This window comes from Ursus americanus, chromosome 11 (genome assembly GCF_024610735.1).
Source record: "Ursus americanus isolate L20-20 chromosome 11, mUrsAme1.1.p, whole genome shotgun sequence".
In the NCBI taxonomy this organism is placed as follows: domain Eukaryota; kingdom Metazoa; phylum Chordata; class Mammalia; order Carnivora; family Ursidae; genus Ursus; species Ursus americanus.
In genome coordinates, this window is record NC_142137.1 from 64,918,083 (window position 1) to 64,933,348 (window position 15,266).

Here is a 15,266-nt window from a genome sequence, read left to right on the forward strand (position 1 = left end):
CAGGAAATGTAATGCCTCTAGCTTTGTTCTACTTTCTCAAGATTGCTTTTGGCTGTTTAGGGTCTTTTGTGATTCCATTTGAATTTTAGGACTGTTTGCTCTATTTCTGTGAAAAATGCCATTTTAGACTTTTGATTGAGATGGTGTTAAATGTGTAGATCACTTTGGGTAATATGGATGTTTTAACAATATCAATTCTTCCAGTCTCTGAACATGGAAAACTTTTTCATTCATTTGTCTTCTTCAGTTTCTTCACCAAAGTTTTCCAGTTTCAGTGTACAGATCTTTGACCTTTGTTGTTAAATTTATTCTTAGTATTTTATGTTTTTGAGGCTATTATAAATGAGATTGTTTACTTATGTATTTTTGGGGGGGGATGGTTCATTGTTAGTGTATAGAAATGTAACTGGTTTTTTTAAAGATTATTTATTTGAGAGAGAGAGAGAGAACAGAGAGAGCGCGCTTGAGTGGAGGGAGAGAAACAGGGGAAGAGGGAGAAGCAGAATTCCTGCAGAGCCAGGAGCCTGATGTGGGGCTGGAGTCTGATGTGGGGTTGATCCCAGGACCCCAGGATCACAACCCCAGCGGAAGGCAGATGCCCAACCGACTGAGCCACCCAGGCACCCTATAACTGATTTTTGTATCTTAATCTCTTTATTTTTATTCTTTAAACCACGTTCATAAAATGGATTCCATTTATCCTAGTTCCACTGTTTTCCTAGACATCCACGCATGTTTTGATAACTTAAAAGCAATATTCATTCACGGAACAGAAGAGTGTTACTATGAGACAAAGTGTCGTTTACCTAACTGTGTCCTCTTCACACCACCCCGACTGCTGTACATCTCTGAATCTTGTCCTGACCTAGAGCAGGGACCCAGTTTCTTGGGATGAAGATGCACCCTATTCTCCTCTCTCCTTTTTTTTTTTTTTTTTAAGATTTTATTTATTTATTCGACAGAGATAGAGATAGCCAGCGAGAGAGGGAACACAAGCCGGGGGAAGTGGGAGAGGAAGAAGCAGGCTCATAGCAGAAGAGCCTGATGTGGGGCTCGATCTCATAACGCCGGGATCAGGCCCTGAGCCGAAGGCAGACGCTTAACCGCTGTGCCACCCAGGCGCCCCTCCTCTCTCCTCTTTATTGTACTTTATAGCATTTGTAGTTTGCAGCACATGATTTCATGATTGCTCCCTGGCAAGCTTCTCTTGCTATTTTCTGTTCATTGGTATTCTTTCTACACCTAGATTTTCAGTATGTTTAGGGCTGGATTAGGTCTTCTGCTCTCGTGTGTGTCCGCTTGTGGAAGTAGTGCCGTGCTAGAGACAACCAATGATCGAAGAGCGCATGCGCGGCCATGGTTCGTTTTTCTCAAGTCGGCAACCACAGCACTTCCACTGTTTTTTGTTGTCTGAAACATCTTCAGATCGTCTCCCCGTGCCTGTTCTCTCCTTCCTCTTCCATTGTCATTCCTTCTGTTTATAGTACAACATTATCTTCATTGAATTTCACTTCTGCTAATATCTCATGTGGGTCAGTACTTATTTCAGTCTTTTACAATTTTTACCAAATTGGCTTTTACGCTGACCCTCTTCGAGCTTCAGCTTCTGATTTTTATTTTTTCTTTTCTTTTCTTTTTTTTTTTTTTGAGAGGGAGAGAATCTTAAGCAGGATCCATGCCCATTTGGAGCCCGACACTGGGTTCAGTCTCATGACTCTGAGATCACTACCTGAGCCAGAATCAAGAGTCCAGCAATTCACTGACTGAGCCACCCACGTGCTCCTCGAGCTTCAGTGTTTAAACTTAGTCTCATTAATTAGTTAATTGAGTCTAGTCAATGAGGAACATATGGTGATCAATAATTAGCCCACTTCCTGTTCTAATATTATTATATGTTTTTTAGATTTTACAAAATTACAAATGAGTAACATGCTATATGTTCTCATTTTTATGGCCTGGTGAATTATTTGTACCACTCTGATATGGTGATTGGCTTGTGTCAAACAAAATATTTTTAGTTACTAATGTAATTTTCTTGGTTTCTCTATGAATTGTTGGGGTGATTCATTGTTAAACAATCGTGCTGCATTGGCAGCCTTTCATTTCATTTTATGGTGTGCCCTCCCTCCACATTTGCTTCAGAAGGCCTGTAACATATTCGCAGGATTCATGGATCCCTGAATATTTGGCTACATTACTTTCTGCCTTACTCATTGTTACCCTATGTGACAGAATGACAGAGCTTCCCTGAGATAGTAAAAGCTGAGATGCAATATTAGCATTATGAATTAATATTATTATTTACTCAGCATCATCATTTGAAGGTGCCTGAGGTTGACACAGTAATCTCAAAAGGCTTAAAAGCACAGTGACAGAATCTGTAGTATTTATTAACAGACAAAGATAAATGATAATTTAGTGGTTGGGAAGCTGGTGTGGAACACAATCAATTTGGATTAGATTCACATTACCAAATTGAATACCTTTTCTTTATGCATAATGTTGAATCATGAATTAGATTTTTATTTATAACGCTAGACTATAGAAGCAATCGAAATTCTGAGTTCACTCTAAATTACTATTAACAGAAAAGTATAACAAGTTTTCATATTTCAAGAAGAATTAAGTTACTTAAGGGGAACTATGTAATGGTAGCGTTAAAGAAATTTGGACAGTCGATGAGTCTGTTTTCATCTGGCGGTAATGTCTTACATTGTCAGAGAAAGAACTGTCCTATATCATACTGAACTATGACGATTCACTTTTTATATATGGATAAAGGAAGATAGAAGAGACAAAAAAGGAAAGCATAATCAGAATACACATGATTGTAGAAGACAGTTGGTATTAACTGGATTTAACCTGGAAAGAGAAGGTTTTGAAATATTCAGTGATAATGATATCTGACATAATCCAGAAAGCAATAAAACTTTTCTCAGGCCTCCCAGGAGGAAAGTTGCCAGTGGGGACCTGGGGATTTGAGGGGTATTCATGAATGTGTTTAGTAAGCGTGTGTTACATCAGGTGTGAACGTGAGTTCAGAAGGAAGATCAGCCCATGGAGCTGATGTGTCTGATCGCTAGGAAATGAGCGCCTCAATTAAATATATTTTCTGCTAAACCAAATATTTTAAGGTTTTCCTATTGAAAGGAACACTTAAGTCATTATGACATATTTTTTCCTATTTCCACTTGATACATCCTATCATACAGGTATCTGAGAGTATCTATTAGTACTGAACTACTATTTAAGCCACACGTATATGGCACATCAAACAATTACCGCCGCTATCCCTCCTCCATTACAATTATTGAAAGCATTTGCACATAATGAATTTCAAAGCACAGCTCAAAGGAGTGTAATCACTTCTAGAAAAATATTTTTAAAGGAATATCTACAGAGACCAAAAAAAAAAAAAAGCATATCCATTAAAGAAACTCCACTTTTACACAAATAAAGGGATTTATAACATTGCAAAGACATCTTGCTATTATTTACTACAGAATTTTTTCCTTTAAAATTCTTTTTATTAAAAATAAATGTATGAACCTTGAAATAAGTTGGGGCACTCTAAAACATTTAAATTCACATTATAATAATTTTTCCCCTATTATTACTTGACTACTGATGATTTTCATTTTAGAACACTAGTTGATTTTTAGAATATGAAATTTTAGTAAGTAAAAAGTAAAAATATTTCTCTCTTAACCAGGACTATACTTTCTATCAAATTTATCTTATTTAAGATTTTCCTGTTTGGTTTAATAACTTGTCTCATGATCTCGAAATACACTGTTTTATGTTTTAACAATTCTTTAGTGTCCAGGAAATTGTTCCTTTATTTACCCAATTTTTATAAGCAATGCTGTTAATGTCCAGCTTCCCTGTATTATTGCCATATCTTAGGGCTTTTGTTATGGAGTAACCAGAATTTGGATTGGCCTATCAATAATTTTTCTTCTTCTGTTATTCAAGAACAAGGATTGACCGATTCTTTAATTATTCATGGTTAATTTTTTCTTCTTTCTTCCAATGCTCCACTCCTTCACTCGAAGAATTATTGTTTTCTTTACCCTGAACTTTCTTATGTTAGGCAAATCCCATATGACTCTGCTACTCCCCAGATTCAATTCTCTTCTAAAAACATTCAGTGTTTCCTTGTTTCTCCCTATCTCTCAAGCTTCCTACATTATGATTTATTTGGGGCATTCGACCCAATCCTTCCCATCTATTTTACACTATAATCATACTTCTCCATCATTACTATCTTTCCAACTCTCTTTTACACATGGTGTCTTTTCTTTATAAGATACTATACCTACATGCCATGGGGAAAGGTAGAGCACAAAAGAAGTGAACAAGGTGATAAAAGTAGGGAAAGGAAAGTTTTTGTTTTTGCTTCTTAAATACCTACAACCACCCATTTGAGAGTCAAATGATTATTCTCATACTATAAACTTTTTTAAAAAGGCTCAGAAAGTAAAAGAGTTTGATAAACTCATACAACTAATAAATGACAGCATAGGAATATGAAATAAAATCTTCTAAATTATGGTTCCCATTGTCTTCTCCCTAGACTGTACCACCTTCTTCTGTGGTCAAATAGATTTTATGTCTCCTGGTTGCTGGTGTTTGGTAGCATGCAGAAGCTCAGTTATACTTAGGTTGTGTAATAGGCTGAAGCTTGACTGCCTTTGAGGTAAGGTCAGATGCCATTTGAATGACAAGTTGTGGGCTGGCTGGATATCAGACAGTTACATGTTTGGACCTGCTATACATGGAACCCCAAATTCTGAGATCTTTCTAACAGAGCCCTTTTTTTCCAGTAGGGGACAGAGCTGGAACACCATCCTGATGGATGTTCCTCCATATGTCTCATTGTAAATGAGAATGACAGAAGTCTTTGGGGCTCATAAGATGATTAGTAAGGAATTCAGGTGGTTTTGTCTTTAAAAGACTACCAGAAATGATTGTGGCTCCTCTGAGCCTGCCTTAGCACAAATCACTCTCTGAAATTCCATAATTGCCTTCTCACATATGAATCAAAATTTCAAAATATCGACAAATGTTATTACATGAAAATATTTAAAATCTGCATATAAAAATATCAAAAGACAATAAGCAGGAAACATATTGCATTTCATATCAAAAACAAAGAACATAATCTTTAATATACAAGTAGCTCCCCTAAAAATGGGCAAGAACATAAATAGATAATTTACAGCAAAATGAATACAAATAATGCTTAGACATGTAGAAGGACTTCAGCAAGAAAACAGATACCTTACATTCACTAATACCAAACTATTTCCTCTTTCCCAACTATGCCTTGCATCCCCCACATTTTTTTTTAAATTTTTCTTTTAAATTCTATTCCTCTGCCCAGCCCTTTGCCACATCTCTCTTTCTGGAAAGATAATTTTTTAACATTAAGGATAAACACTGTCTCTTCTTTGGAGTCTTCACAGATGCTTTTCCTAGTATAATTAGTTGTTCACTCATGTGTCTTCCCTCAGCACATTAAATATATTAGCAATAGAGTATTAAAACATAATGTATTACTTTGTGTTTTAGTTCATTGGATGTGTTTTTGTGTTTTTACCTCCTCTATTGGACTGTGACCTTCCTAGGAAAAGGAATCTTGTCTTAGTCATCTTTCATTCCCTGCACTTGGGCATGCTAAATGAGACATAGTAAGAATTCAATCAATTGTTAAATAAATGAATGAATGGATTAATGAAAATTTGAATGCAAAAAAAGAAAATAAAACAAATGAAACGACACTGATCTCCTGGCTGGGGTGTTTCAAGAATTTCAATGTGAAAGAGAGTAAAATATGGGATAACAGAAGTCTCTTGGATTTGGCAGTTGGGTGTCACTGCTGACTATTACAGCAGTTTCTGACCTATCATGGATGGAAAAGCCCAGAGGATTAAAAGGTACATAGGAAGTGAAGATGCAGGCAGGGAGCTGTAGTCACCTGTTTGAGGATTCTGGCTGTGAGGAGAAGGCAAGCAGTCAAGTAGGTTAGAAGAAGACACGGAGACAAGGGAGTGATTTTCACCTTTTACATTTCAAGATTAGAGAGATCTGAACATGTTTGCAGACTACAGTGCAAGTGCTAGAAGAGGGAAGTTCCGTTTTCAGTAGTAGAGGTTAGGTAATTTGGATCAACCTCTCTATGAAAATGAGGAAAGTTAGACCAAAATGATCTGCCTAAAGACCTAACAAAACAGGAAGAATTACGAGGCCGAGATCTGATAAGGTGATCGTGGCTTTTCCGCTACGATGTCCACTGATTTTCAGAGATTAGAGAGGCTGAGAAAGTGGAGCAGAATTTTGCTAGATTCTTACAACTAGGGTGACACAAAATCGAGTCTAGGTACCACCAAAGCCCAGGGTGTCTGGTAACCCCTTGAACATTAGGAGGGAATTAGGACAGCATCTCAGGAGTAAGAGATTTTGGTTACATTGCCCTTTTGGGGGCTGAGCCCTTATTGGATGAAGTTATCCTGAACTGCTAATACTCTAAGTCACCTACTAGAAATAAGCCTAAATATTTTCTGGAGAGAGGCAGCACCATCCTAGGCCTGAAATTATTTCTATCAATTTTTAAATAACATATCAAGCATTCAGTCAAAATAAGCATACAATCCAGGACAAATCATGAACAAAATCTAAGAGAAACAGACAAGGGAAAAGATCACATGAAAATCAGATAATGGAGTAATCAGAAATAGACTTTTAAATAAGTATCCTCAATATTTTTAAGGAGGTAACAGATAAGAAGGAGAACTAGGGTTGAGAATTATAGCAGAAAACAGGAAATTAAAAACAGAAATTTCAAAGCTGAAAAATATGAAATAAGTGAAGATCTCAGTGAATGGGTTTAATAGTGTTTTAGATACAGCTGAAGAGATAATGGGTGGATCAGCAGATGGGTATAAGAAAATAGCATGAATGAAACATGGAGAGACAAAAAGACCAAATGTAGGGAGAAGAGGTGAGAAACATCTAAGATACAAGTAAGAGAGCTTAATATAAATTATCTGAAGTCCCAGAAAGAAAAGAAAGCATGAGTTAGAACAAATATTTGAGAATTTTCCAAAATTAACAGAAGTTATCAAACCACATAGTCAAGAATTCTTACAGATCTCAAGTAGATTATATACAAAAAATACCACATGCAGACATATCCAAGTAAAATTAAATGTGAAAAAAATCTTAAAAAGCAGATAGAGAGGGGAAAATCATAGTGTTTTGAAACCTATTGTTATTCAATTGAGAGAGGACATCTTGACAGAAACAAGGAAAGCCAAAAGACTGTAGAACAATATTTTCAAAAAGTACCTAAAATTCTACCACCAGTGAAAATATCCTCGAAGAATGAAAGTTAAATGTAAATAGTTTCAGATAAACAAAAACAGATAAAAGGGGAAATATGCGTCTGAATAAAAGTCGTAATTAATGCCCAGAACAACAATAATGAAAGCTAGAAAGGGAGAAAATGAACACTTCATCTGAAAAGATGGTAAAAATACAAAGTAACATCAGAACTTCATATGTCAAAGATGTTTTTATCTCTAGCTTAATTCCCTGAAAAATAATAAAGGAATGTATAATGACTAAACAAATAGGAGGGAAATAGAATAATTTATTTAAAAAATCCCCCCCAATTAAAAAAAAAAAACAAGAAAGGGGAAACAAATAGACACATAGTTGATAATACAAATATGAAGCAAATAGTAAGATGGTAGATTTAAATATTAATATCAACATATCAACAATCACAGTAACTGTAAGTGGAGACTAAATAATCCAATTAAAATACAAAGATTAACAGACCAAAAAAAGAAAAAAAAAAGTCTGAGGCTCACAAAAGACATACCTAATACATTGGGATACAAATACATTGAAAGTAAAAAAAATAGGAAAAGGTACTCTGTGCAAACAGTGACCAAAATAGAGCTGATGTAACAATACTAATATCAAAATAGACTTTATGGGAAAGATCATTGGTAGAGATAAAGGGGGATATTTAATAATAATAACTAATTTAATTTACCAAGAAGATATAGCAACCCTATGTTCTGGGTGTACATACAACGCTCGTATAATAAAGCCACAAAATACATAAAGCAAAAGTTAAATGTTCTAAAGGAGAAACAAATTCCCTGTCACAGTGGGAGATCTTTAACATGTCTTTTTCAGTAAATGATAAAGTAAGCACATTAAAAAGTACTATCCTACTGACTGTATTCTTTTCAAAAGCCAGAGAGAGGTTGAATATATGTGAGAGCAGGGCGAGAGCCTTCCTAGGAGAGCGCATGCGTCAGCCACGTGGAACCTGGCAGCTGTCCTGAAGAGCTAGTCTTTCACATTTCCACACATTTTACTTTTCGTTCTCTACTACTTGAATGTCCTACTCTTCTTCAACTGATGAATTCTATTCACTTTTTTAAAAGCCTCAATTCGGATATAACTTCCCTGTGATTTCTCTCTTCTGAGCTTTTACAGACCTGAATTATATTATGGCACACGTTATTTTGCAATGTAGGATTTATTTAGACCTTGCCCTACGCACCCTTCCAAGGAAGGCGCTGCGGCTTACAGGTGGATGCATATCGCATAGTTCTTGATATTTATTTACTTACTTATTTTTTTTTAAAGATTTTATTTATTTGAGAGAGAGAGAGAGAGAGAGACAGAGAGAAAGCATGAAAGGGGTAGGGGCAGAGGGAGAGGGAGAAACAGAGTCCTCAAAGAGCACGGAGCCCTGTGCAGGCTCAATCCCCAGACCCTGAGATCATGACCTGAGCCGAAGTCAGATACTTAACTGACGAGCCCCACCCAGGTGCCCCAGTTCTTGATTTTTATAAAATTCATTCTGTTTATTGAATTATTTGCCAGGTCATAATCCTCATCTTTTCTCCCTTTTTACCTCTATTTTAAAAGTAAACATCTCTCCTGCAAAATGCTCCATTCATAGTCTTGCTTAAAGTATTTTGGGCTATTAAAAGTGTACCACTGCTAAGGTTATAGAAATTTTGGAAATATCTAGAAACATGGAGGCACAGTGAATAGCCGGAGTGGGTAGGAAATCCCTGGCTGCATTATGAGTATCAAGGTTACAGTCTGAACCCCAGTCAATCAAGAAAGTGAAGGACGAATAATTAGAAAATTGGTTACCTGTACCATTTCAAATGATGTACCATTTCTATGATCAAGACTTAAAATTTGGTAAGGCCTCTTGCTTTTGGCAGAAAACATTAATTCATTAAGATTAGTAGTACTTCAGAATGTATTTTCAAGGTCTGAAAGGATGGTGTGAAACGTGGCCCAGTTTGTCAGCTGCCCTGTCTGCAACTTGGTCTTGCAATTTTAGTCCATGAGAAGAAAATAGTTTTTTCTGGTTAACTCACTCAGCAGCAAATGAGCTATTTTGGTCTGAGAAAATGATCCTATCTTCTTTGGGAATAGTCAAGGGAAACAATAAAAACAAAATAGCAAGTTATAATATGGCATCTTTGTCATTTTTTAAACTTAAACCCATTTGTAATTATTAACAGTTTATGTGTGGGTTTTTAAAATGTTTTTTCCCTACTGTGTCCTCAGGTCAGCAATATCAGATTTGTAGGTGTGCTCAAAAATGTTTAACTGAATGAATAAAAGAGTAAATGAATATCTCACTCTGCTACTATTTTTTTCTTTTTTTTTTAAAGATATTATTTATTTATTTGACAGAGAGAGACAGCCAGAGAGAGAGAGAACACAAGCAGGGGGAGTGGGAGAGGAAGAAGCAGGCTCCCAGCAGAGGAGCCTGATGCGGGGCTCGATCCCAGAACTCCGGGATCACGCCCTGAGCTGAAGGCAGACACTTAATGACTGAGCCACCCAGGCGCCCCCTCACTCCGCTACTATTAAAGATCTTAACTTTAAACCATAAAAATGGAAGGATAAATGTTTTCCAAATATATATATATATAAAATAGTTCTAATATTATTATAATGGGACATGAACTTTTGTTCCTAATTTTATTTTTGAATGCTTTTTATTTCCTCTAGTCCAAATTTTGAACATGAAAAGTTTCAAAGCTAAATCATAAGTACTCACCTCCAAAGTGACAGGCTTCATTTGTTGCTTAGTTAAAACTTTGTCTCTCAGACAACTCTTGAGTCTTTCCATAGCGTCTCCTTTCTCTAGAAGTTTTCTCAACACAATTCCTCAATAGTCTGACGCTTCTATCCCAATCACAGTCATCTCCATTAAAATTTTATCCTTCTTTGTGAAGAGCTTGTCTTTCCTTCCTTATTTATTATTAAAGTTTTAAATATCCAAAGGAAACCTGATTAATAATTTCTCAGAACTAAAAAATCTGAGACTTAGGGAAAAAATAGACTTCAACTTGTTTATTTTCCCAAGACTTGTGAAGTACAATCCCAATTGCAAAATGAAACACTTTTTCACAATTTATACTGTCCAGACATCAAGGTATAATCTTTTAGTAATATAAATAGAACATTCATTTTCTTGATTGGTATGTAAACATTAGGCTACTTTTCTTTTGGTGCTGCAGGAGATATACCAAGCTATTTGTCTTTTTAAGCTTTGCAAATGTAAAACATATTAATGTAGGTTACCTTGGTCTATTACAAATTCAACTCACTGTCTATTAACATATCTCAACTCTAACTCAATGGCACTTCTACCTGTATTATTCATTTTTCATTATCCCGTAATCCAGGGCTCTCTGCTGAGACTCTATAAAACACACCTATTAGGGCCAAACTCAAGGATATCCGTCTGTTGGGACATGGATTAGACCATCAAGTTATTTCAGCAGGCTAAACCAACTGCCACTCAGGTGCAGAGTGAATCTCACGCCAGTGCCTGCTCTAGCCACAATCCATGATTAAAAATTTCCGTATTCATTTCAGATTGCCTCTAGCACCCACTCGAATTAACTTGCCAAGCTACTGTGCATTTTTAGTTTCTTAACCAATGGACTGGCAGCCCAGGTAGCTTCCTGTATATTTTCATCCAAATGAGGCTTTACAAACATGAATTTCTCTAAAGGGAGTTCACACTGAGCTGAGGACAAAAATCTCATGTTTTATCAATCTCAGGTCAGAACATCATCTGTCAAAATCAATTGTCTTTCTTCTCACCTTCTCCTTATTAAGGATTCTAGCAAAATATGTATGAGGTGAAACTATAGAACAAACATGGTAGCCTAAAATTTTTTAGAGTTTTAAAGTCAGCTCAGTGTCAGGTCAGAAAGCAATGGACTATAGGTTCGAGTTCCTAGGGGTCTATCAGAGCACTTTAAAAAAATGTCAATAAATTGGAAAAACCTAACTGTCCGACAATCAGGGATGAGTTAAATAGATCATAATGCATCCATTCGCTAGAATGCGATCTGATCATTAAAACTGATGATAAAAGCCTATTTTTATTGACTCGGAAGACAAGAAAGACAATTACAGAAAATCTTCTTCGTTGTGTGTGTGTATAAAGAAACTAAGGGAAATTATTAAGGGTCATTATTTCTAGATTTGAAAATTTCAAGTAAATTTATTTTTTTATTTATTTTATTTTGTTTTTAAATTTTTTTTAAAATTTTAATGTTTTTTTATTATATTATGTTAGTCACCATACAGTACATCCCTGGTTTCCGATGTAAAGCTAGATGCTTCATTAGTTGCATATAACACCCAGTGCACCATGCAACACGTGCCCTCCTCACTACCCATCACCAGTCCATCCCATTCCCCCACCCCCCTCCCCTCTGAAGCCCTTAGTTTGTTTCTCATAGTCCATAGTCTCTCATGCTTCATTCCCCTTCTGATTATCCCCCCTTTCTTCATCCCTTTCTTCCCCTACGGATCTTCCTAGTTCTTATGTTCCATAGATGAGAGAAATCATATGATAATTGTCTTTCTCTGTATTTTTCTGCATTATTGTTTTTATTTTTTATTAAAAATGAACACATACACTTCTGCTTCCAGCCATGATGGGGAAACAGGGGACAGATTTACCTTCTCTGTTTACCTTCAACACTTGAAAAATGGGACAAAATGTATGCAGCAGTGGTTTTCAGACCTTGGACAGCAGGCAGTGCAGGACAGTAATCCTTGAGCGAAGGAAGACGAATGAAGTGAGCTTCACAAAGTTTCCACTAACTGCCTAGATTGAGTTTCTAGGCCAAGGCACAGGAAAGAGGAACCCAATCGGAGCCTGGCAGTATCCCCTAGCTGAGAATTTGCAGAGTACAAGGTGGTTAGAACTATCATGGCAGACTGCCAGAGAGAAGAGAGTGGCACAGACAGTGAGCTCCCAAGATCTGCTCCCATTGTCAGCTCGGTATGAGTAACCACTGGCTGTGAGGAAGCTACTTGAAGTCAAGGAAGGAGTCATGAGAAAGGAGAAGAGTCCCACCAAGACAGAAATTGCTCTTGCTTTCAGTAACCAGAATGGAAAAACTCACAATGTACAGGTACTGTTTTTAGTACTTGGAAGGACGTTGTTTTCAGTAGTGGGGCAAATTAATGCTAGTTTAAAGACTGCTCTTGTCTTGTCTATCGAAGCTTAGAAGCAAGATTCAGAAGGATCGATCTGTTCCTAGGTACCTGAACTACGTCCTGAGATAAAGCCCAGAAAGATTTAAAAGAATTCAGTATCCAACGGAGTAAATGAATGATGTCTATTCAGAAGTTATGAGGCAAGCAAATAAACAGGGGGAAGAAAAAATCTATAAAGAGGATAAAACTCAATCATTAGAAGAGACACAGAAGTGGAAAACATGATAGGATTGGTAGACAAAGACATTTTGTAAAAATTGTGAATATATTCCGTATGTTCACAAAGATAGAGGAAAGCATGTTAAGGGGAAATATAAAGATAAATAGAGATCCAAATTGAACTTTTAGAGTTGCAAACACAATGTGTACGATGAAAAATGCATTAGATGGAATTGACAGCTACTCAAGGTGATAATATGGAATTATTACAAATAATTCATTTGGAAGAAGGCCAAAAAAAGAATCAAGAGAACAAAAAATAGAATGAATGCAAACTACAGCATGACGGTAGATTAATACACAAATTCAAATCAAGATGTATGCTTTAAACACCTCACTGAAAAGGCAGGGATGCTCAGATTGGATTTTTAAAAAGTATGCATGTAAAATACCCATTTTAATTATAAATAAATAGATTAAAAGCAAATGAATAGAAATTGATACACCATGCTAGCATTAACCCAAAGAAAACTGAAATAGCTATAAGAATATCAGGCAAAGTAAATATCAGAGTGAAGAATACTTCCAAAGATACAGAAGGTCATTTCATGGTGATAAAGGGTTGATTCATTAAGAGGTTTATGCACCTGGTAATACAGCTTCCAAATACCTAAAGCAAAACTGACAGGACTGAAAGGAATAGGTGAATCTACAATTTTAGCCAAAGGTTTTTCTCAACAGTTGATGAGCCAAGAGGACAGAAAAACCAAAGATACAGAAAACTTTAACAATATTAGCAAACAACTTGACCTAACTGACACTTATAGAACCCTATAACCACTAATAGCAGAAACACATTATTATCAAGTACACACAGAATAATTACCAAGATATACATATTCTGAGCCATAAAAATCTTTCAGTAAGTTGTAAAGTATTGAAATTATAAAAAGTATGTCTTCTGATCAAAATGGAATTAAACTAGAAATCAGTAACAGGAAGATATCTGGAAAGTCTTCAAATATTTGGAAAACAAACAACATACTCCTAAATAACCCAAGAGTCAAAGGAAATTAGAATGCATTTTGAATTGAATGCAAATTGAAATATTGCACAAAAAAAAAATGGAGAATGCAGTTACTCAGTGCTTAAAGGAACTTCATTAAGTGCTTCTATTAGAAATGAAACAGTTTAAATCAGTGACCTCTATATCCCATATGAACACAGACATATATTTTCTTAACAAGATTTTAATGAATAAATTGCAACAATATATAAACAGATAATATATCATGACCAAGTAGAGGTTATCTCAGAAATGCAAGGTTGATTCAATATGTGATTCATCATATTAACAAGCTAACACAATATAATTCACCGTATCAAGAGCTGAAAGAAGAAAAATCACATGATCACGATGACTGTAAAAAAGCATTTGACAAAATCCAACATTGATTTATTATTATAATAATATAAAGCCTCTCAGCAAACAACAAAGAGAGGGGAATTTCCTGGATCTGATAAAGGGAATCTAGGAAAACTTACAGCTACATTACACTTAATGATGAAAGTCTGGATGCTTTCCCTATAAGATTGAGAATTACTTGATGTATGTTCTTACCACTTTTATTCTGTAGTGTACTGCTGCTTCAGTGCAATAAGGCAAGAAAAATAAATAAAAGGTATCTATACGGGAAAGTAAGAAATAAATTGCATTTCCATTTACTATCCACAAACAAACAGAAATTGAAATTAAAGAAGCAGTTCCATCAAAAATAGAAAATACTTAGGGCTAAACTGACAAGAGAGTTGTATCACATGCACACTCAAAACCTAAAAATTTCATGGTGAAACATAAAAGACCAAAATGAATAGACAGATATAGCATGTTCATTGGTCAGAAGACTCAATAGTCCTAGGATATCAACTTCACCCAGATCCACAGATTTAACACAATTTCAATCCAGATCCAAGTATGCTTTCTGCAGAAATTCACATGCTGACTCTAGAATTTACATGTAAATGCAAAGTATTTAGAATGACCAAAATAGTTTTGAAAAAAAGAGCAAAGAACTAATGCTACCTGACTTCAAGATTTATTATAAAGCCACCAGTAATCAAGACAATGTTGCATTGGCATAAAGATATTCACTAGATCAGTGGAACAGAAAGCAGTCAGATGTAGACCCATACATACATAAACAATTAATTTTTTTTAAAAAGTGCCAAGGCAATTCAACAGAGAAAGGATTATCTCTCTGATAAATGGAGCTAGAACAATTAGGTCTCCATATGCAAAATATGAATCTTGCCCCTTTCCCTCCACCACACACAAAAAATTAACTCAAAATAGACCATAGACCTAAATGTTAGAACTAAAACTATAAAACTTGTGTAAGAAAAAAGAGGAGACGATGAATGACCTTGGCTTTGGTAAAGATTTCTTAAATATGGCACAAAACCCCTACAAACTATAAAAGGAAACACAATAAATCAGGCTTTACCAAAATGAAAAAGTTTGACTT